Here is a 23519-nt window from a genome sequence, read left to right on the forward strand (position 1 = left end):
CCATCCCACCCCCTGGGCAGCCAGTGCCTGGTAAACAGAACTCTGTAGGGGGCCAAGCCCCCACCCTATTGGGCTCCCACACACAGAAGCTTTGTCTGACTGTTGATGCATAATACATGGGCGCAGGCCCGGACCAGCCGCAGGCCCATCTTGGACAACAGGCCCGTCACTAAGAGTCTGTGAGGGACACGGCTGGGACACAATGCTCCAGTCAGAGCTGAGGGCCGTGGATAAAGGGCCTGCTGGGGCCCTGGAACCGGCCCCTCCCCCAACACGCAGTGCAAGGCTGGAGAGGAAGGCCGTGCCCAGACAGCCCCGGGAGTCCTGAAATCCTCCCAACCGCCTTCCAAATGCCGTCTCCAGCCACACCCTTGCCCCTCAGGCTTAGCTGCTTCTCCCTTGTGACCTAGGAAGAGTCATCGAGGACCCCAACTTGTCTTGGTCCTCACGTTCCTTCTTTAGAAGTTTCTCCATCAGGTGTTACCCCCCACCAGGGTCTAGTGTGCTCCTTGGGGTCTTGGAGGATGGTTTCTGGTTTTGCCTGGCACAGAGGCCCCTCACAGACCCATGCCCACATTACCAGTGGAAGAGCATCGTGGGGATAACAGAGACTAAGAGACGGGCATGAGGAGTCAATGACGACACACTTCAAAGAAGTTATGCACACTTTCCTGTGATACGACAGCACCCTTTCCCTTGCAGAGTATTTAAGTAGATAAATCCACACGCAGCCCAACTCAGATGAGCAGAACTGGGCAATGACATGTGCAGACGCTTTAGCAATAAGGGTCCGTGAGATCCGTCGCTGAACCAGCATGCAAACGCATTAAATATGTGTGTTTGGAGGTTCTCACTGGCATGGCGATGTTTATTCTGGGGCCCCGCTCCCAGAGGTTCCGATTTAGGAGGTCTGGGTGAGAGCCCAGGAGTCTGCATTTTAACATGTACCTAAGAGATTCCAGCGCAGGTGGGCCACAGATGACGCTTTAAGACACAGGGGTTAATGAAAAATTCTAGGTTTCAAGTACGCAAATAAGTACCACTCACTGGTGGTTGACGAAACAGCCCACCGCGAACTAATCCCAATAACAGTGGAGCTAAACTCACAGCAATTTCTCATTAAAAAGCAGGGAAAGCCACAATTGGACACTGGAGCCAGCTCAAAGAGGACATTGAGGCTAAATGACCTTACGGAGAATTCTGGGAGTTCCTGCTAGCTAGACAGGCAGCTGCACACAGTAGGAGCTTCGGCAAGGTCTTGCAAAGGCACCAGTCTTGGTAGAATCCTGATTTCGAGGCCCCAATAAACTCTGCAAATGCAATAATTTGGGTTTACAAATACCACGGTTTGATCATCTTCATTTGATATTTGGACACAGACTTCGGTTGTGCATTAAAATAAAAATCTGTGGAATTGGCCTTCACTGGCTCTTAAGGATCCAAGGAAAAACTGGCAATTCTGAATCTGTTCTCCACCCTTCAGGGAGAGCCTTGCCCCTCACCAGTGGACTGAAGACTAGTCCTCCAAGATTTGCTGCAGAGACAGAAAGGAGGGGAGGCATGTGGGGGTTGGGAAGGGGAATGGCCAGGTTCAATCTATTCTGATAAATCTCAATTTGGCAAGGCATTTTAATAAGCTCCTGCCACCATCATGCAGCTGTTTGGAGCCCTGAAGCTCTGGGCTTTCAGATCTGGGTGTTTGTTTATTTGTTTGTTTGTTTTGCAGAGATTGCTCACCAACGCGGCCACCCCCCACCCCACCCTCCAATTCTGTCCTATTCTTATAGTAATAGAGTCTCAATTTTTAGCAGGGAAAAATACTACATTTCCCAGCCACCTTTGCAGCCAAGTGTGTGATCATGTGATTAAGTTCTGGCCAATAGGATGTGAGCAGTGGTATACCATGTGGCAACTCCAGGTCCTGTCCTGTAAAGGAAGGGGGAGTCCCCCCCTCTTCCCTCTTCCCATAGGTAGAAGCAAGGACATGGGGTAAGCCATCTTAGATGACAGAGCTAAAAGAGAGAAGGAACCTGGGCCCCTAACCACTTTGAAAAGGAGAGCCGCCTTAACAGCCCAGGTACTTCTATCTAGATGCGTTGTGAGAGATAAATAAACTTCAATTTTATTTATGCCACTTTGGGTCTTTAAAGAGCAGCCCTAACCACAATCCTGTTTCTAAATCCCATTTCTCACTCTTTCATGACCCCAGGGAGGAGGGGAATGTCTGACTTGTGATTCACAGATTCCAGTGAAGATAGGGCACACCACCCAGGACTACAGGCTTCCGTCCACATCACTCTCCTGGAACTGCCAGGCAAGAGGAGAAGACGGTGAGTTTCTCTGGAGTCGTCAGTTTGGGTGCAGTTAGGGATGGGAGTCCAACGTCATGCTAAGTCTGGCCAAATATTCCCTGTGCTGTCCCAGGTTAATGGCTCTAACGTTCTGCCTGGGTAAGGGATGCCAAGAAATTTGTTCTAGGCCCCAAGGCACAAGTGGGTCAGCAGGGGTGGGGAGGGCTGAGGTGAGTTATAAACCAGCCACTGCCATCTGTCTCTCCCCACGTGCTGGGCATGCCCAAGCTATAGATCTGCACACTGGAGGAATCCCCAAAATCATCCAGTCCCATTCTCTCATTTACAGGGAGGGAAACAGGTGTGAGGGGGGCAAGTCATGTGTTCAAGGTCAGCTAGAGAGCAAGTTACCAGCAGCCCAAGGCTGGAACCCAGGTCTCCTGGCCCCACTCTTTTCACTGTGCTTTAACTGGTGGGACAGCCCAGCTCCCAGGAACTTAGGGGTACGCAAAATCTGACCAAATGACCTGCTCTCACCCCAACAGCTCTCCCGCCCACCCCAGACCTCAGATCAGAGCACTCACTCCTACATCATCCATGCCAGTATTTGAGGGCTCCCCTGCAGTGCAGGGCATTTCTCAGTGTCCTATTCTCTCCCATTCTCTCTCCCTTTTCCCTGCACACCGCCCCCCATAAATAAATGGAGTCCCTCACTGCTGATTTGTCCTTAAACGATCATCATTTTGACATCTACACACAAAGAACGGCATAGAGAATAAGAACTCGCTAAATGCAATGCCCGTCTTCATCCCTCTATNAAACAGGTGTGAGGGGGGCAAGTCATGTGTTCAAGGTCAGCTAGAGAGCAAGTTACCAGCAGCCCAAGGCTGGAACCCAGGTCTCCTGGCCCCACTCTTTTCACTGTGCTTTAACTGGTGGGACAGCCCAGCTCCCAGGAACTTAGGGGTACGCAAAATCTGACCAAATGACCTGCTCTCACCCCAACAGCTCTCCCGCCCACCCCAGACCTCAGATCAGAGCACTCACTCCTACATCATCCATGCCAGTATTTGAGGGCTCCCCTGCAGTGCGGGGCATTTCTCAGTGTCCTATTCTCTCCCATTCTCTCTCCCTTTTCCCTGCACACCGCCCCCCATAAATAAATGGAGTCCCTCACTGCTGATTTGTCCTTAAACGATCATCATTTTGACATCTACACACAAAGAACGGCATAGAGAATAAGAACTCGCTAAATGCAATGCCCATCTTCATCCCTCTATATTCACTTTTGGTCCTTGTCAACATGTACTTGGAAAAGGCGTCAAGAGCCTTTAAAATCTTCATTCAGTTTGTTTCATTGTATCTATTCTTAAGAATCCACCCCAATAAACAATGAGCAATGTGGACACATTTCACATATTGGATGTTTCCACCTAAATGTCCGATCATAAAAGGCTGATAAAATCAAGCACTTTGTGGCACCTGGGTGGCTCAGTGGGTTAAGCATCTGCTTTTGGCTCAGGTCATGGTCCTGGGGTCCTGGGATGGAGCCCGGCATCAGGCTCCCTGCTCAGCAGGGAGTCTGCTCCTCCCTCTCCCTCTAACCCCCATCCCCCGCCGCTCGTGTGCTCTCTCTCAAATGAATAAATTAAAAAATTATAATAAATAAAAAAATTTTCAAAAAATCAAATATGTCCACATTTATAGGATAGACTGTTTATACAAGCATAAAAACCATGCTTTCAAAGTGGGTACCATATTTCATCAAATCCAATTTAACCACTTCTAGGACTGACCATTACTTATGTTCTTCAGAGGAAAAAAAAATGAAGTAATTAACTACAACATGCTATCAAGTAAAAATACATTGCAATTTCAGGGATCACAAAATGTAAAATATTACAATGGATGGAATATGGTATAAATAATAGCATGGAGAAATGCTCCTGATACAGTGTTATAATAATAAATGCACAGGGTAGGATATACTCATATACACTCCTAGGAAAAAGACAACCTGAGAAAAAGAAGTACTAAAATGCAAAGGGTAAGACAAAGGGTGATATTTTATTTCCATTTTTACAGTGTTCTGATTTTCCAAATTTCCAGAATGAGCATAAATCATTTTTATAATCTAAAAAAGATATTGGATTTTAAAAAATAAATATAACAACGAATACCATGGAACAGGTAAAATCACGGTGAGCACATACACGTCCATAGAGAGCCGTTCCCAAGGATCACGCTCAGTGGCTGGGGCACATAGCCCAATTTCTTGCTAACACAAATAAAGCTTTGTGCAAAGTGCTTCTTTTGTTCTCCCTCTTGGGTCCTTTCCTTGGCCACTTCCAGGATGTTGAATGAAAGGTGCTACCCGACGTGTCTGGGTGTTGGTTGGTGTCTCGGAGCTGCAGTCAAGGGACAGGATAGTCGGTCTAAGGTCCGTTTTCACTCTGACGTTCTCTTTCTAGATGTGAGCATTCTGGACCAGCCTGATGCCATGTTGACCTCCCAAACCTGCCTCATAGAAGCTGGAATTCTTCTACCGGGGAGCAGACTATCATACTGTGCAAGGTGATAAGCCATTTGAATAAGGAAAAGGAAAACATCAGTTCCTTGACAGATGGGACCCTGGGAGAGACGTACCCTCAGGTAGAGAAGACAGACAGATCTAGCCTGAGACCAGGTTTCTACCCACAGAACTTAAAGGCATAGGGTGCTCGTGGGGAGGGGGAAAAAGCATAGGGAGGGATGGTAAAGTAGGGAGGATGTATGAGATGAGGGGACATGAGGGAAAATGCAAAAGGGACGTGAGACCAAAGCAAAGGGCACATGAGAGGGATGGGAGACAGCCTTCTCCAGGGAAATCAGCAAGCTAGAGCTAATGCCTGCATCCTGGCACAGCCAGGAAAATGCCAGGTTCCTACCATCTTTGGAAGCGGTGCCAAACCCCCTAGAGGCATTGGATGAATAGAACAAAAGGGTGAGGTGGGGAGAGCGAGGAGTGTGAAGATGCAGGATGGTCACGAAGGATCCACTTCCGTGTCAGAATGTCTCCTGGTCGTGCCATGCCCAGTGGCCCCAAGGGACCAGCCAACATGTCAGGACTGGTCAGAGCCTTGGACTAGGACCGAGAGACTGAAATTCGCATCGTGACTCTTTCAAGTGACCTTCAGTACATCACGTGATCTCCAGTGGTCAGTTTCAGGAAATACGAAAGAGGGGGCATAAACCAAGTCTGATTTGGACATCTTATAGTTCTAAAACCGATGCAATTCAATCAAGAAGCTCATTTAAAAAATTATTTGACTTTATTTTTAAATAATAACTGTATATAGTTAAGGTGTTCGACATAATGATTTGATACACATATATGTAGTGAAATGATCATGATTGCCAAGCTAATTACCATATTCATCTTTCTACAGTTACCTTGTGTGCATGCGTGTGTGTGTGGTGAGAGCACCTGAAATCTACCCTCTTAGCAAATTTCCAGTATTCAATACAATATGATTAACTACAGTCACCATGCTGTCTTTAGACTTATGCGTCCCACAGAACTGTCACTTTGTAAACTCTGAGCAATATTTCCCCATCCCCGCCCCTAGTAACCACTATTTTTCTCTCTGCTTTTATGAGTTTGGGTCTTTTAGACTCTACACGCAAGTGAGATCTTGCATTTTTTTTCTTCCTGTGCCTGGCTCATTTCACTTCACGTAATGCCCTCCAAGTTCATCCGCGTCGTTACAAATGGCGGGATCTCCTTCTTTAAGGCTGAGTCACGCTCCATTCCACACACAGACACACATATCACAATCATATCACATTTTCTGTATCCGTTCACTGTGATGGACACTTAGGTTGCTTCCATATCTTGGCTATTGTATATAATGCTGTGTCTATTCAAGGTACTGACTTCATTTCCTTTGGCTGCATATCCAGAGGAAGAATTGCTGGATCATATGGGATTTCGATTTTTAGTTTTTTGAGGAACTTCCACGCTTTTTTTCATAGTGGCTGCACCCATTTACACTCCCACCAGTAGTGCCTGAGGGTTTCCTCTGCTCTACATCCAAGCCAAGACTTGTTACCTTTCATTATTTGACACTAGCCTTCCGAACAGGTGTGAGGTGTTATCTTATTATGGTTCTGATTTGCATTTCTCTGATGACGAGGGATGGTAAGTACCTTTTCATGTATCTGTTGGCCGTGTGTATGCTGTTCTTGGAGAAAATGTCTATTCGAATTCTTTGCTCACTTTTAAAAACGAGGTTGTTTTTCTTTTTGCTATTGAGTTGTGTGAGTTCCTTACATATTTGGGATATTAAGTGCTTATCAGAGATATGGTTTGAAAATATTTTTTCCCAATCTATAGGCTGCCTTTTCATTTTGTAGACCATTTCCTTTGCTGTGCAGAACTTTCTAGTTTGATGGAGTCCCAATTGTTTATTTTGCTTTGGTTGCCTGAGTGTTGGTGTCATATCCAAAAAATCATTGCCAAGGCCAATGTAAATGAGTTTTCCCTACACTTTTTTTTTCCAGAATATTTACGACTTCATGTCTTACATTTAAGTCTTTAATCATTTTGAGTTGATTTCTATGTGTGCTTTAAGATAGGGGTCTAATTGCATTGCTTGGCATGTGGCTATCCAGTTTTCCCAACACCACTGAAGAGACTGTCTTTCCCATTGTATACAGTCTTGCAGTCCTTATCAAAAATTAGCTGACTTTATATGCTTTGGGTTTATTTCTGATCTCGAGCCTCTCATTTTACTCATCAAACAATCACTGAACAAATTTGTGCGAGGCACAGCCTTAGGACCACAGGATGGCAAAGCAGAATGGGAGGGGGGACACACTTACAGAACATACAATACTTGTCAGACACCGAGCTGCCCTGGTCATTAGTGACAATCCTAGGAGGGAGGTATTATTTCCCCCATTCTACAGACAGCAAAACCGAGGCTCAGACCTATTAGGTCATCTGCCCAAGGTCATAAAATGCTAAGTAGTTGAATTGAGAACCTAACCCAAGTTAACCCACTACGTCTCATCTTCCAAGAAAAAAGTGCTACTTTTGCCTTCAAAGACCTCAAATTCCAGTAAGTGCCTGAGTTAGATAGCTAACTGCAGTGCTGGACAGGAAGCAGGACAATGCCTGATTGATTCCGACAGAAAGATGGGGAAGGAGTCGAGGAAAAGCTGGCATGGGAATCCGCCCGAAGCTTAACTCAGATTCCAGATTCGGAGTGCAGAACCAGGGGCAAGGGAGGGAGGGGCGGCCTTGGCATTGTGGGTAGAGGAAACAGCACAAAAGCTTGAGTGGACGGAGGGTGAAGTTCATGGGCCATTTGGGAAAGAGCAGGGAGCCTGTTTTTGCTGGAACCGGGTGTCTGCAGATGAGGGCAGGAGACCAGCCTGGGAAGATGGGTGGGGCCAGGCAGTGAGGGGTGTGGGATGTCAAATCTAGGGTAGGCAGTGAAGGGGTGCACCCAGGACCTAAGCCTGCCGCCAGCCCATCCCCCACAGGGTCACGGCATGGCTCACTGCTTGCTTCGTAAACCAGGCACTAGAGACCCCATGCTTTCCTGCGAGGCCCTAGCTCCTCTTCTGGGCTGCACCCCCTCACATTTACTGAGGGCTGCTGGCTCCCTGAAGACAGGGTCCATTTCTGACAGATCTCCAATGCTCACCTTGTAGGAGGGGCTCAAGAAATATTCACCTAGTGAGTTTTGAGTAACAAATGAAATAATCCCCACATCCGTTTTGTTTTCTTTCTGTGCCTGAGTCTCCAGCGGGGTTTCCACTAAGAAAACTGGGGGGGGGGGGGAGGGGAGANGGGGGGGGGGGGTGGAGGGGAGAAGCTGGTTGCACAATTATGGGGCCCCTCGGGGATGGGCTAGGGGACCAATGTGGATGATTCATGCAGATTCCAGGTCAAGCCAGCGTACTGAACGGGACCTCTTCGCACTCCCCCACCCCATTCCAACCGGTCTGCCATCACAGCCAGTGATGAGACCCAGAAGGCCCTCCACATGGCGGGCAGTGAAAAGCAGCTCTCAGTCCCATGTCCTCACCGACTGACCCCAGCTCACCCCTGGGCAGCCAGAGCAGCAGCCTTCCATCAGTAGCTCTTAGGCCTTTGGTGAAGTCACACGGGACCCTCTGGGTAAAGAACAGTAGTGAGGAAGCCAAGGGCCAGCACGGGAAGGAGCTGGAGGCCAGAAGCAAAGAGAAGCTGGAGATTGGGAGACTCCCTGACTCCACTCCATTTTCCTCTCCATTGGCTCTACTCTGGTTCAGACCCTTGTCTCCACCTGCTAGGTGGTCGATCTGGCCCACAAACGGATCCCCTGTCCCAGAGCTCACACAGCCAGGGCCCCCTTAAACACACACCCTGCCAGGAGAGAGATGGAAGCCCATTCCTACTGGCCTGGTGTGTGTGACCCAGGTCACCCGATCCTCTTCCTCTCAGCCAGGAAAGGCTCAGGAGCGGGAACGCTGGTGGATGAGGACTAAGTCCCTCGATGTAGCAAATACGGCCCTGCGGGGTGCCTGCCTTCTGGGACAAGGCCCCACACTCACGTCATTCCTGTCACCCATAGCTTCTTCCCCTTCTCCCTGCCCCACCTGCCGGAGCCAAACCCCAACCACCCAGAGGCGCAGGTCAACACTGCTTGTCCCTGATCCCTTCCCTGCTTCGCACCCAGGCCCTCGGCCTTTCCTGTTGTGGCCGCTTGGGGACAGGGTCTGAGTTGGAGCTCTCTCTCCCCCAGCTTCAGTAAATCCTTGTCACAACACTTGTTAAATGGATGGGTGGAGGCTGGAGCTGTGCGCACAGGAGGAGAGGAATAATGCTGGTGATGATGACGACAGCTGGAAGAAATCCATGTCCCCTCCTGCAGCCCCAGCACTCCTGAGAAAGGGCCATCGGGAGTCTGGCAGGGGAGGGGCAGAGAATGAAGCCTCGAGGCTCCAACTACTCAGGGTTCAGGGTTCTGGTTCTCCAGGAGAGAAGGAACTGGGAAGAAGAGGGGGGTATTGCCCTGACCTTGGGCCTCACAGCATTCTCCAAAAAATCACTTCTCTGCACAGAGCCAAATCCTTGAAAAACAGAAATGCCCCCCAACACACACACACACACACACACACACACACACACACACGAAGGTGGCAAGAGCCAGGCTTCCTGCCAGCCAGCCGGCCAGCTAGAAGGTCAGGCTGTGCCCACTGGCCTGGCCAGGAGAGCGGAGCATGGGGAGGGAGAACCTGCCTTGCCAGCCCTTTCCCCAGGGGCCTGGAAACTGTAACCCCACCGCTGGGGTCGGGCCGTGGCAGCCAACCATAGGAGGACAAACCTGGATGGCTCACCCTGGGGACTGCGCAGCCCAGGTCACAGGACAGCGTCTGACTTCTGGCTCTGGGCCCGCGATGGCCCCGGGGAGGCCGCCAGGTCTGGTGGTGGCTGCGGAGGTCTAGGGGAGAGGAAAGGCTTGCCCAGAGGCAGGACGCAGGAAAAGCGTGTAAGTTCACTCAGCAAGGCAGCATTTCAGTCCAGAAAGCTCTCTGTGGAGTGTGGAGCAGCTGAGCCCCACGATCCCCCCTCCCCAGCCCCCACTTCATGAAGCGCACGCCTGCGTTTTGGCTGGAAGATGATGAAGACTGTGAGGGTTTCGGGAAAGCCAGCCACACGAACACGGGATGGTGTCTGCTCCTGGAGATGTAGTCTGACCCACCTCAGAGAGAGGCAGAGAAGCACGTCTTAAAGGGGACTCTGAGGTGGCTTCCATGTCCCCTCCCCTTGAATCTAGGTGTGGAAGTGACACTGTGTGATTCTGAGGCTAGGTCACAAGAGGCCATGTGTCTTCTGTCTTGCTTGCTGGAACACGTGCTTCTGAAGCCCCGGGTCAGGAGGTGAACAAATCTGACTCCTCTGAGGCCACCATGTCACGAGGAAGCCCAAGCCACACAGAGCTGTCCCGTATAGACGCTCCAGTCCCCAGCCCCAGAAGGGCCCGTTATCAAGTCACCCTCGTTCAGGCACCAGACATGAGAGTGAAGAAACTTCCAGATGATTCCAGCCCCTGAGATGCTCAAGTCACCCCTCGGCACTTGCACTATCCTAGCTGGGACCCCAGATGTTGTGGAACAGAGACAAGCTATTCTCTCCGTGCCGTGTCTGAAACCTGACCCACAGAGTCCGTGAGACTCCTTGCTAACCCTTCCACTGACTCAAAAAAAACCCAGTATCTGTCCTGACCCTGGTGAGCCAGAGGGAAAGCGGGAGACATTCAGAACACGGGGGAAGGCTCCTTTCTGTAGGGCCCTCCAGTTTAGGGCACCCTTTCCATGGCTCTGAATCATGCACAGTTAACGAAGGACGTACTGAACACCCCCAAAATGCCTGCCGTGGGCCAAAAATGTCTCCCATGCCCACCTCTGCTCAAGAAACCACACTGTTTCTGGAGCCAGCGGAGGCTAACCAGAGATCCTGGGGGATATGTAACTCCACGTTAAGTTATATGCTCCAGATTTTTCTGTCTGTCCCAGTTTCAAATATTCTGCCATGTTGTCCCCGTGAGCTAGCAAAACACCCCCATCATTTCAATGTTTTTGTATCCAAACTGCATTTTCTACGTGGCCTCTTCCACCCAGACGCAGCTCAAAAGTCCCGCAGGCCGTGTGCCAGAATTTGGGGTATGGAAAACGTTTACTTTAAGGAACGTGACTGACCAACAGGGCAGACACCTAAGCCTACCGCCTGCATGTCAGGTCCTGTGCTGGGCACTGCAGGGCCATCGATGCAGGTCTAAAATCAGGAACCGCAGTGCTGGAACGGCCTCACCCACACAGCTAAATCCAGAGGCCAAGGCCTCCACTGGATGGCCCTTGGCCCAGATGACCATTCCCCCTCCTTGACCTTCCGTTGGCCACACCTTCTCGGTCACCCCTGGGGGCTTTTCCGGTCCTCAGTCTCAGCAAGATTCAAACCCAGCCACTCCTCTTTCGCCTTGACCCAGCTACCCCACGACTGGATTACCTGGGACCTCTGCACACACACTGATGGGACCCCACCCAGAGATTCTGATTCACACGCCAGGAGGGACCTCCGCGGATGCTAACGGTGTCATGGGTGAGACCCACTGCCCTGCCTCAGGTCATCCACACTTGGGGCTTTCACACCATCTACAAGCGGACAGCTCTGCAATTTCTACCCCGGGCCTGGGCCTCCTTCCTGAGCTTTCAACCCATCCATTCAGATTTTCCCCAGCGTGCTTGACCCACCACATGGGGACAAACTATGAATCTTCTGCCCACCTCTCTCTGCTCCTCTTCTGCCACCGCGACTCCCAGTAAATGGGACTTGCATCCACCCACCACATCAGCCCACAAACCTCAGAGCACCTGTGAAGCCCCCACCCCCTTCTCCCCCGGCCCGTCTCTAGGTCCTGTCCGTTCTCCCTCTCTTCGGTTTTGCTCAGCGATCATCACGTGTGCGGAAGAACTTTGAATCCTTCCCTTTTCACTTCACGTGAACATTTTTCCGCATGGCCATGTCGTCTCGGTATTATAATTTGTAGTGGCTGCAAAATGTTCTATTGAATAAATGCTACCTAATTTACTTAGCCAGTCTCATATCGTGAAGCCTTGATTTTGCTTCCAATCTTGTTGTTATAAATAATGCCACGATGAGCATTTTGGTGCAAAGAGCCTTTCCCCGCCTTTGGATTATTTCTTTTGGACAGATTCCCAGAAGCGGGATTACTAGGTCACAGGATATGGACATTTTTATGGCTTGTGATGGATGTCGCCAAACTGCTTTTCAAAAGGCCGAAACTCCTTTATTTTTATGTGTCTTTGATAATGGCTTCTACGACGTTGGAAGACCCTGCCACAGGACCTAGGGCAACCCGGGACAGCTGGAAGTTGAGAGTTTCTCTCTTTTTTTAGAAGACTTCTTAAAAGCTTGCTTAATTTTCTCTGAACTACCAAAATTATAAATATACAGTATAGGGTGCCTGGGTGGCTCAGTCGGTGAAGCGTCTGCCTTTGGCTCAGGTCCTGATCTCAGGGTCCTGGGATCGAGTCCCGTGTTGGGTTCTCTGCTTGGCAGGGAGTCTGCTTCTCCCTCTACCCTTCCCCCGCTTGTGCTCTCGCTCTCTCTCTCACGCTCTCTCTCAAATAAAATCTTTTTTTTTTAAAGATTTTATTTATTTATTTGACAGAGATAGAGACAGCCAGCGAGAGAGGGAACACAAGCAGGGGGAGTGGGAGAGGAAGAAGCAGGCTCATAGCGGAGGAGCCTGACGTGGGGCTCGACCATAACGCCGGGTTCATGCACTGAGCCGAAGGCAGACGCTTAACCGCTGTGCCACCCAGGCGCCCCTCAAATAAAATCTTAAAATAAATAAATGAATGCACAGTATAGAAAGGCGAACAGAGACGTATAACCAAATAGAACAAATCAGCACCTATAATCCCACTTTCGTGTAGGTTCTCAGGACCTCTGATTGTCAGAATCCTAGCACAAGGAGCTCCCTGAATTTACACAGAAGTGAAATGATGGCTTTTTGTTTTTGGTTTTGGTTTTTTGTTTGTTTGTTTTTTTGAAATGCTGATTTTCTTCGTTTTGTTTTTTTTGTTGTTTTTTTGTTTTTTGTTTTTTTTTTTGTTTTTTTGGTTTTTTTGAAATGGTGGTTTTCTTTGTTTTTTTTTTGTTGTTGTTGTTTTGCTTTGTTTTTGGGTTTTTTTGAAATGGTGGTTTTAAGCCAGGACTTATCCACACAGTAAGTGCTGAGCTTCCGAGAGCAGCCCTCTGGGAAGGACAGGCATATATTCTAACCACATGGTTGAGAGCAAATCACCACTTTTTTAAAAAAGAAACAACAACAACAAAAATCACTTTTTAAATTCCTGGAGTGAAAACCCTGCTTAGGAACTGGCTAGGGATAGCCTCAGTGAGGGCATATCTTTGCCCCTCATTAATAGTGGTTCTCTCCTTAGCCACAGTCGGAGTCATTCGGACACAAGCTTGATCCTCTCAAGGTGGGGAAGACGGTTTGGGGGGTAGGTAGGGAGAGGCTGGCCATGAAGCCCCAAATGATTTCCTGATCTTAGAAGCTGGTCCTGAAAGCTAATCCCAAGTAGGTCCCAACACGTTCTGAACAATGGCTGGAGCTCCTGGAATCCGTGTGACATGAGGGGACACCCAAGTGACATCCCTGACAAGCAGACACAGTAAGATGAAGGGGGCAGCTATGTTTGTGGGGGACTTAGTGTGCGCTGGTCTCTGTGCTTGCTGCTTTAGTATGTAAAGAACTCAATGTTCACAACGGTACTGGTGCAACAAGGGGCTGACCATAGTGACTACTGTTACTATCCCCATTCACAGATGGGGAAACTGAGGGTTAAAACCCATCCTGGACCTCACAGTGGGAGGGTGGGATGGGCCAGGATTTGGACCCGGGTAGTCTGACCTCACCGCTCGGCCCCTTGGTCCTGAATGGCCTGGGTGCACACGTTCTCGTATGAGCCTCTGCAGGAGACCAGCTGCCCTTCTGAGTTCCTCCCCCCATGTGCTGTCCACCCCGACCTCTCCACCGAGTTCCCGCGTCCCCATGTGTGCTCTCCTCTAGGGCTGCCGTAACAGAGTGCCACAGGCCTGCTGGCTGGCTGATACCGCCTCGCAGTTCTGGAGGCTGGAGTCTGAGATCAAGGTGCCAGCAGGGTGGGTTTCTGGTGAGATCGCTCTTCCTGGCAGGTGTGCTCACACGGCTTTTCCTCTCTGCGCCACACACTCCTTCCTTCTCTTAGGGGGACATCAGTCCTACAGGATTAGGGCCCCACCCTTCTCCCCTGCTTCAACCTTCATCATCCCCTTAAAGGTCCCATCCCCAAATACAGTCACATTGGGGGCTGGGGCTTCCACCTATGAATGGGGGGGGGATAAGCACTTCGGTACACTGAGTGCACCTGGCTCTGCTCTGGGAGATGCAGACTGCTGACATCTGGGTGACCCTGCACTGTCCCCGTGGCTCATCCAATCCTGCCTCGCGTTAGCATCCTCGACAAGCATCCTTTTATGTAACTGGATTACGATTTTTTTAAATTTATTTTTTATTTTTTTTTAAAGATTTAATTTATTTATTTGACAGAGAGAGAGAGACAGCCAGCGAGAGAGGGAACACAAGCAGGGGGAGTGGGAGAGGAAGAAGCAGGCTCCCAGTGGAGCAGGGAGCCCGATGCGGGGCTCGATCCCAGGACTATGGGATCACACCCTGAGCCGAAGGCAGACGCTTAATGACTGAACCACTCAGGCGCCCCTGGATTACGATTATTTGGAGGTTCCAGGCCAACATTCACTGCTCTACGTTATCCTCCCATTCATTCGTTCAACTCATTCATTCCTTCGGTCAGTCACTCAGCCACCAGGCAGCTAGTTGAGTAATCCATCACCTTATAGAATCCGGGCACTCGTTGGCCCTGGGACTTCGATGGGGCGCCAGAGCATGGGACAGAGCGACCATTCTACATCCTAAAGCGGCCTACCCGCCTCCTCTCTCCCTAAGCCCGGGACACCTGGCATCTGTCGCCTCCCATCCCCAACCCACACTGGGCAGGGGGCTCTCTAGCGCCTTCCTGCTCAAGGGAAACGGGTGTTAATCCAACGGGGCAGCTGTTTCTAAGCAAGGGATCGCGAAACTTTGTGTCCCCTCCCCCCAAATAAAATTACACGCGTCCCAACAACAGAAATAACTGTGTATGTGCGAGATTCGTGCAAGCAGGCCCTCTTTGTCCGAGAAACAGGTCTGCCGCCTTGAACTACTTCTAAAAACAGAAAGGAATTGCATCTTTGTGTTCTTGGAGAGGAAGACGGTGGGCGCTGCTTATCTCACTAAGCCTCCCCTCACTGAAGTGGAGAGCTATGACACCCACAGCTACCATCCTTCCCCCCAAGGGGCAATAAAAGGAGGAGACACCCCAGGGCAGGCAGACCCCGACCAACCAGGGCAGTAAGAGTCCCGGGAACAGTGGAGATGACGGCTGGATCCTGTTTAACTTGGGACAGACAGGGACAGAGAGGAGTTAAAGGCACATAGTCTAAAGGGCAGTGAGGGTCCTTATGCTCACCTCTCTTGAGTGGCCTGAGATGTCTGTATCAAAGTGAAGGAAAACCTCCAGGTAAAGTGTGCGTGGGTCCAGAGTCAGACCCTAATGTGGGCCACATATCCCAATCACTGCGATACCCTCCTTGCTTCTCACTGGTTTCGCTTCACAGGAGCAGAGTGACCTGACATGAAAAACTGGGGATCCTTTTTATTTTTTGATCATCAAGGAATACACGCCAGAGTGGCCCTTTTACACCTAAATCTGGTGTCATTCCCCTGCATAAAGCTGGTAAATAGTCCCCTCCTCGGCCCTCGGGATCAAGTCTGTGGTCCTTGCGAATTGAATTATGGTGGTCCTGCTTGGCCTGGCCCCCAGCATGGCACATCTAGGCCCCGGATGCACTCAGTTTCTTCCTGTCCCGCGCGGCCTCTGTTTCTCTTCTCCGGGGCTTTGCACGTGCTGATTCCTCTCCCTCGGTCCCGCTGCCCAACTCATCACTGGGCCAAATCCTCCCCCTCCTTGGGGGGTCTCTGCTCCAGAGCCCCTTCCTCAGGCCAGCCTTCCGATTCCCCTCGACTGTGTTAGCAGCTTCCTCTGGGCCCCCCCAAGCTTCCCTCAGCTGACGTTCCTCACCCAGTGCTGTGAGGGTCAGACCCTGTGCTCCTCACCCCTCCTGCCTTGACTGTCAGCTGCCACACTTGCGGCTTTAGCCTCGGTGCTCACCCACAGGCACAGTGCATGGGCAGCGCTCAGGGGATGTTGGCTGCGGGAAGGCCCAGTGACAGGGAGGCCCCACCAGCCTCCCCGCAGCCCTGGAGGCCAGGGATGCACCTCATCCATCCCCGCATTCCCTAGGGGCTGGCCCAGGGGTTGGCAGGGGATCCAGGACAGTGTGCGGCCTTAAGGGGAGTGGGTATAGAGAGCAAGCAGAAGACGCTGCTTTCTGGATAGATTTCCACATCTCTACTATCTGCCAGCCCTTCACACACCAGAAGCTTGCCCACCACCCCATCCCTCCAGGGAGACACACACATCACAGAGTGTCACTGCCCGAAAGGCCGGCTGGGAGGTGTCCCGGCCCTTTTCATTAAAAGCCCAACGGGCGGGCTCCTCCCCTCATTCCTCTGTCTCCAGGTCACTTGTGGAAACTGAGAGTCAGCAGGGCAGATGAGAAGGAAGTGCGGTGGATGCGGAGAAATCACTGAGTTTGCAGCTCCCCCCCAGCCCTCCTCCCACACTGATCTATCCTGCGGGGGGACCAGGCACAGCGCTGAAGGGCCCCGCAGCCAGGAGGCTGGGCGCTGGGCCAGGGCTGTCCCCCGCTCGCTCGCTTCATTTCTTCTAGTCTCCTTTTCATTCCCACTCTTTCCCTGAAGGCCCGGACATCCCTTCCTCCTCGGAGGGCTGTCCCCTGGCTGTCACCCGCAGTCATGGAAGGCAGGAGGGTCTCTGAAGGCCCTGGGGGCCACATCAACGGAGAAGCTCTCCGGCCTGGGCCTTATAGTGGGACTGAGGGCAGAGAGAGGCTGCTAGCAAAGACCCCTTTCTCCACATGAGCCCCCTGGGGGCACCACATCTGAAGCTCCAGAGAGGAAGGCAGGGGTCACCTGCACTGGAGGGGCCTGTCACCTGGTATGAAGTGAACCTGTGTATACTGGGCCAAGTCCACTCCTGGGCAACTGTGCTGAAAAACACGTGCGAGGCGAGGACGAAGCACGGTGGCAGAGCGGGCTGGGAGAGAGACAGCTTCCAGGAAGGCTTCCTGGAGGAGGCGGCATTTGAGCCAGGCCTTCAAGGAGGAGTGCAACTTCCACATTTTAGAAAGTTTGCAAAACAGACGGCACTCAAAGCAGTGGAATTTGGGGTGTGTTTGTGTGTGTGTGTGTGTGTGTGTGTGTGTGTGATGAAGGGGTGTTTATGTGATTGTGGAGGAAGAAAAACCTCCTGACCTGCAAGGAGGCTGAGACTGAAATCATCCGAGTGTCTTTTCTCCTTTCAGCACAGTGGCGGAGGCGGGGATTGTGGACTCCATCCCAGGGATCTGAGGAGGTCGCCTCCATCCCCTGCCCCCAGCCCCAGCTCCTGGGTGGAGGGGGCCTCCGCCAAGCAGCAGGGACAGTCTACATGCAGAGACAGGCAGAGACCCCCTAGCCAGTCTCCAAGGACGCAGCTCATTAGAACGCACCCCTCGTTGCCATGGAAACTCCGGGCCCACAGAGCCTGGGTAAGAGTTCCTGAATTCACTCAGGCCTCGAGCACAATTAGACAAGATGAATTTTTGAGTTGGAGCATAATGAGACCCGGACGTCCGGAAAGCATATGGCAGCCTCCCAGGGGACGGCAGGGTCCCCGGGAGAGCGCACTGCTGTTAGGAGGTCACCAGGCCACCGCCTCTCTTGGGCGGGAGGTCTGGGAGGCTCTGGGGGGGCACTTCCCCCCTTTAGAATTCTTCAAGGGTAGCACGGTTGCTAGCAGTGCTGGGGGGGATGGGAGAAAGAAGAATAAGGTCCCTCTATCTGTCCCAGGCCCTTCCGGGGTCAGGGGTGGGAAGCTGTATTCTGCCAATCTATCAAAGATTGGCCAACAAATGCATCTCACGTGGCTGAATCCAGGCTGCACGCACAGAATAGATTCTTCTCTCCGTGAAAAAGACAAATGTGTCATTCAAAAATCCCTACTCGAACATAGCCGGGACCAGGCACGAGAAACGCGTGCCGGAATCCATGGCCTCGCGCTCTCCCTCCCACTCAGGACACGGGGCTTGCCCTCTGGCAGCGGAGGCAGGACATCTTCTGCTATCACCCTCTCAACACAGCAGTGACAGGAGAAGGACAGAGTTTGGAATTGAGGAGAGATCAGGGAAGGCTCCGTGGAGGAGGTGGCATTTCGTCTGGGCCTTGAAAGCAGGAATCAGGAGGCCTTTGGAGTACAGGGAGCAGAAAAGCACAGGTTGAATTTGGGGTCAGCAAGCACTCCAATGTGGCTAGAGGGCAGAGTCTGGGCAGGAGCCAAGGAGATCAACGTGATCAGAGAGGGATAGAGGCTGGTAGGACTTCCCTCCTTCCCCCTTCCCCTAATCTGGGGCTGCCCAGGCCAGCTTAGGCCTAAAGCCAGCACAGGCTCAGAGCAGGGCTGCCCCAGCTCTCGTCCCCCTAGCTCCCAACCCCCAGCGTCCCTCAAGCAGCGTCACCCTTCCACGGCTTCCAGAATGAGAGCTTGCTCCTGGCAAGGCTCCTGCACGAAATCCCCAGCATTCTAGACACAGACCAGGTGTCAGATGAGCCCCTGGGTGCCCAGCAAGGAACCTGGCATCAAGAGGGGAGGACAGCGGGGAGGGTTAGGGTTTGCTGCAGGAATTGGGGAGAGAAGGCAGAGAGGCCCCCTCCCCCCAGGCCTGGTGGGCTCCAGGGAGGGATGCTTGCCAGGGACTTGCCTCTGCCTGGCTTCTCTAAGGTCCAGGCTTTTTTTTTTTTTTTAAGCAGTCCTCCTATCCTGAGAAAATTGGATCAATTTTTTCCAGGAGGTTGCTATTAGCAAAATCACTGACCCTGCAAGATAGAGAAGCAGAGATGGTGAGACTTCCTGTTTGTTCTCTCTCCCTCCCTCCCAGCCTCTCACCCATCCCTCTCTCTGGCCAGGAACCCAGCTCGGTTCCCCAGGAGCCAGGACACCCCAATTCCGGCTGACTGTCCCTTTCCTCCCGAACTTCAGCCTCCAGGGGATCCGATTTTCTGAAACTGGAAATGCTCTGAGAGTCAAGTCTGTGGAACAGGTAGACAGTCTGGCCAAGGGGGCTGGATCTGGGACACGGCCACTGATGGGAGCTGGCTCCTCCTTTGTGCCCCAGGAACCCCAGTGCCGCACTGACTTCCACCTCTTACCCACCTGTACCTCCAAAACGTCACCCCGTGTCCTGTTTCCTCCTCAGCCCTCACCGGTTCCACCTGGCCGGCTCAGGCCTCCTGCCTGGACCACCACGATGGCCCCGACAGGTCTGTTGCCCTAAGCCCACCCAGAGCAATGGGTGTAACTGCAGGCCCCCGGGAGAGGGGCAGGGTTGATGCTGCAGCCGAGAGCTTTTTGTTTGCTTGGTCCTTTTTTTTTTCCTTGATGAGAGGGAAACAGAAATCGGGAAGAAGCTGTGGGTTAAATGCACTATGTTTGAGGGACAAAATGGCCAGGCAGCTAAAGGGCCAATGCATCGGGGATGAGCTAGAACCCTGTTCCATCAGCTTACCAGCTGTGTGACCTGGGACATGCGATTCTCTGAGCCTCAGTTGTCTCATCCATAAAATGGGCATAACAGCACCCCACGCCACCCCCCCTTGCCTCACAGGCTGTTGAAAGAACGTTATGAGATGCACGTAGGACAGTTAGCATTGTCCCCAGAATACGCTCAGCGTCAGGTAAACACTGATCACTAGTATTTTGTTCCTGGTGAATCCAAATCCTATGGCACCTCCCTCCTCGCCACCCAAGCCCCGGCCAACGCGGAACAGAGGTGCCCAGCCGCCCATGAGGCAGCCGCATCACTTCCCTCCTCCCTTCTCCTTGACCCGAGATGGCTGAGCCTCTTAATTGCTCTTTGATTTTACTCCATTTGAAATGAGCAGGGCACCAATTCCCCGCAGGAAAAAATATGCTTCTGCTCAAAATACTAATGAGGTTGACGCCAGGTGAGGCTGGCAGGGGGAGGCCGCCCCTGACGCCTTCCGCGAGCCCAGCCGGCCCTGCGGGAGGACGCAGCCCAGTTTGCAGCATCCTCAAGGGGACAAGCGGGATGCGAGGCTCTGGTGTTGCTCCGCGGGCCCCAGGCCGGGGGCTGGGCTGGCTCAGGGGACCCGTCGTGGTAGGGGGTGTGGGAGCCCCCTGTGGTCATGCCCCATGGATGTGGGGAGCCAGCTCTCCTCTGAGCAGCTCCGGGAAGGGCTGGCTGCCATCTGCCTCTCCTCCCACCCAGTCACCAAGCCTGGACAGTCCTTTTCCCGTGCCACTGCCTCTGCCTGGCTCAGACCCTCGTCAGCTCGAAGTGGCTGCTGGGCTCTCGACCTCCAGCCTTTCCCGCCTCCTCTCCTGCCTCCCCTGAGTGGTCATTCCCAAGCAGTCAGTCAACAAACATTAGCGAGCAGAAGGCTTGTGGCAGCCTGTGGGAGGGAGGAGGACTCAGTGTGACCCAGACCAGACTCAGCCTCCTTTCTGACCCTCTCCCCTCCCACTGCCCCGGATGAGGTCCTCTGGCTGTGCCTTCAGTGATAGGCGGCCTTCTCCTCGGAGCCTTGAGCTTGCTGCTCTCAGCCAGAAAGCTCTTCCCAGATGCCACGTGGCTCCATCCCTCCCCTCGTTCCACTCTGGGTCTTCACAGCCTTTTTCAGAGCCACCTATTTACAATAGCCCCGCCCACTGCTCCGCCCCTGACCCCAAGGCATTTTTCTTAATATTTTACCACCCCCTGACATCCTAATATTAATATATTTCTGTTCTGTCCTGGCTCCCGAGCCTCCTGGGCCAGTCCCCGGAGGGCAGGGACCTTTTCTCTTTTGTGTCCCCCCATGGGACACAGGGACAGCGAGCCAGTGATGAAGCTGGGAACAGAACCCAGGCCCTGGGAGATGCCTCTGAAGCCCTGCCCCAGGGGCCAAACTGGGGACAGGGTTCCCAGTCCCCGGAGTGTAGACAGCAGATGACCTGGGGCCCTGCCGCTAAGCCGGAGGTGCAAAGCTGCAGACTTTCAAGTCTGAAAACAAGGCCAGCCCCATTGTTAGGGGGAAGTGCAGCCTTGCTCCTTGGTGCCTGCAACTCCCAGGGGATAGAAACCGGACAGCCATGTCCCCTTCCTGGGAGGAAATCCTGCCAGGGTTCTCAGGGACACATGCAGCAGAACTCAGCTGGGAGAGGAAGAAGAGAAGGGGTCCCAGGGTGGGCCTTGGTCCTGGGAGCGTTCCCTCTGGTCTGATCCCTCAGGCCACAGCTGAGGCTGCCGGCTGGGCCGACCATTCAGTCCTGCCTCTGGTCAGTTCTCTGGTCTTGAACACTGAATAGCTGGGACTTTTGGAGGGTATAACGCGCTCCCTCCACCCCTTCCTACCCATTCCACAGCTCATCTGAGTCCACACAGTGACAAGAGACAGGCAGACCTAGATTGATGCTGCTCTCTTTTCAGAGCTGGAAACAAAGGCCCAGAGGGGTTAAGCAACTTGCCCGAGGTCACACAGCGTGGTAGAGGCAGAGCCCCGAATAGAAACTAGGCTGCGATTTCAGTTGTTATTACTTGGAGTCACCAGGAAAGCATGTGCTAAACGGCTTTCCTGGGACCAGAGGCCGGAGGTTGAGAGGGCTTTCTGTCCCCTCCCAAAAACCCCCCTCCCCTTCCTTCTGCAAGCACACAGGCTCTGTCTGGCTTCAAACCCAAAGAAATTCCTTCTCTGCTCTTTGGCTCTCAGACACGGGAAGCGGCCCGTTCCCTGTGGCTTCTTCCCTGGAGGATGCACGTTCAATAAACAGAACCCCTTTCTCATCTTCCTGCGTAAATATCTCAGGAGGCTGAGAAACAAACAGCTCTGCATTTGCCCTGCTCCTGGCCACTTGGAAATGGGGGCTCCTCTGACTCAGGCAGGACCCTCACCCCCCCACCCCTGCAGTGTCCCCAGGGGGACATGGGAGATACAGGATGGCAGGAACAGCCGCCTTCCTGCATGGGGTGCCCACCTGGGGTGGGGAACCTGGTGGGAGCGGGAGAGTACAGTCCTGTTTTCTACCAGAAGCACCCAACCCACCCACCCACCTACCACTTGCTGTCCCCAGAAATGGGAGAACATAGTCTGCTCAGCATCTGTTGTTCTTGGGGACGCTTCAGTCGCTGCTGCTGGAGACCACAGTGCAGGGGACACGAAGTTCCTGCTCAGACAGGCACCACCTATGGGGCAGGGGTGCAGAGCCTCACGAACAGGGGGAGCAGAGCTCTGGCTGGACACCTCGGCAATGTGGCAAGCCAGTCCCCTAAAGCTCCCCCATACCTTCCTTTTGTTTATTCCTTCAGTCGTTCGTGGAGCACATGATTCTTGGGCCAGGAACATTCGGCGGCTCCCCATTGCCGACCGGATTCGGACTTCTCAGACTGTCATTTCCTGTGCTTCCCAGCCCTGTCCCACTCCAGCTTCCCAGCCACACCTCCCTCCACTCAAGTCATGCTGCACACTCCCTTCCCCTAGACGAGTCCTTCCTTTTCCTTATTGCTACCTGCCTCTGCCTTTTCTCCTCTCCCGTTCTTTGCTCTCGCTATTTGCAGGATGACAAGTGAGCCACCGCCTCCTGGAAGCCTTCCTTGACCATCCCACCCCACGACAATCCCCCTTGCCTCCCCGAGCTTCCTCGTGGTGGATCGCTGCCCCTGCTACCACCTGGAAACTGCTCCTGGGACATCCTCACGTGTGAAGTCTTAGCATTCCAACTCAGTGACAAGCGTCTAGAATGCCAGGTGCAAGCTTCCATTTCAGCCAGGTGTCTGAGGATGAGGGCTGCCCCTGGACATAACTCCGGAAGGAAATTCAGCTTTAAAGAAATCTTCATGCCTGCGCCCTACCTCCCAGAAATTTTGATTCTATTGCTCTGGGCGAGGGGCAGGGGGGGCAGAAAGGTCCAACTACATCATTTGTAGGGGTCCTTGATAAGAAAGCATAAAGAGTTTCAAGACAGTACCAGCAGAACATTAAACCGAGCGTCGCACAGGTCACAGTCCTGCAAAGCCGGTCCCGGGGGCAAGCATTTAACCGTCCCCAGGTGATGTGTAGTCAGCGTGGAGAACCACCACTCCCGACAATGTGGGGCCACCGCCAGCTTGGCACCCCTGAGCCCCCGTAGCAGTACACACACCTCTGCACGCCTGGGCTGCCCGGAGCGCAGATATTTGTAGAGGGAATGAATATACGAACGGATGGAGAGGCATGAAGCTTGAACCAGAAAGCCAGGAAGGATCTTTTTCCCACTTGCTTTAAAAATCAAATATAAATATATTAAATATTAATATCATGTTATTAACAAGTAAATATAATAAGTCCATAATCATTTTGTCTAAGAAAATAAAATATTCATATTTTAATATTAATATATTAAAATATACCC

The 23519-nt window shown here is 52.4% G+C and overlaps 1 protein-coding gene and 1 long non-coding RNA gene across 3 annotated transcripts in view; one reads left to right on the top strand and one right to left on the bottom strand.

Annotated features, from left to right (window-relative positions):
- The window catches only part of CORO2B (coronin 2B), a 128748-nt gene that overhangs the window by 91922 nt on the left and 13307 nt on the right, over positions 1 to 23519 (bottom strand). The gene's annotated exons all lie outside the window — the stretch shown is intronic.
- LOC117802343 lies at positions 1544 to 4890 on the top strand. Its single transcript, XR_004625560.1, has 3 exons — positions 1544 to 2077; positions 2210 to 2330; positions 4763 to 4890. It is a non-coding gene; the product is annotated as an uncharacterized LOC117802343 (long non-coding RNA).

This window comes from Ailuropoda melanoleuca, chromosome 5 (assembly GCF_002007445.2).
Source record: "Ailuropoda melanoleuca isolate Jingjing chromosome 5, ASM200744v2, whole genome shotgun sequence".
Lineage (NCBI taxonomy): Eukaryota > Metazoa > Chordata > Mammalia > Carnivora > Ursidae > Ailuropoda > Ailuropoda melanoleuca.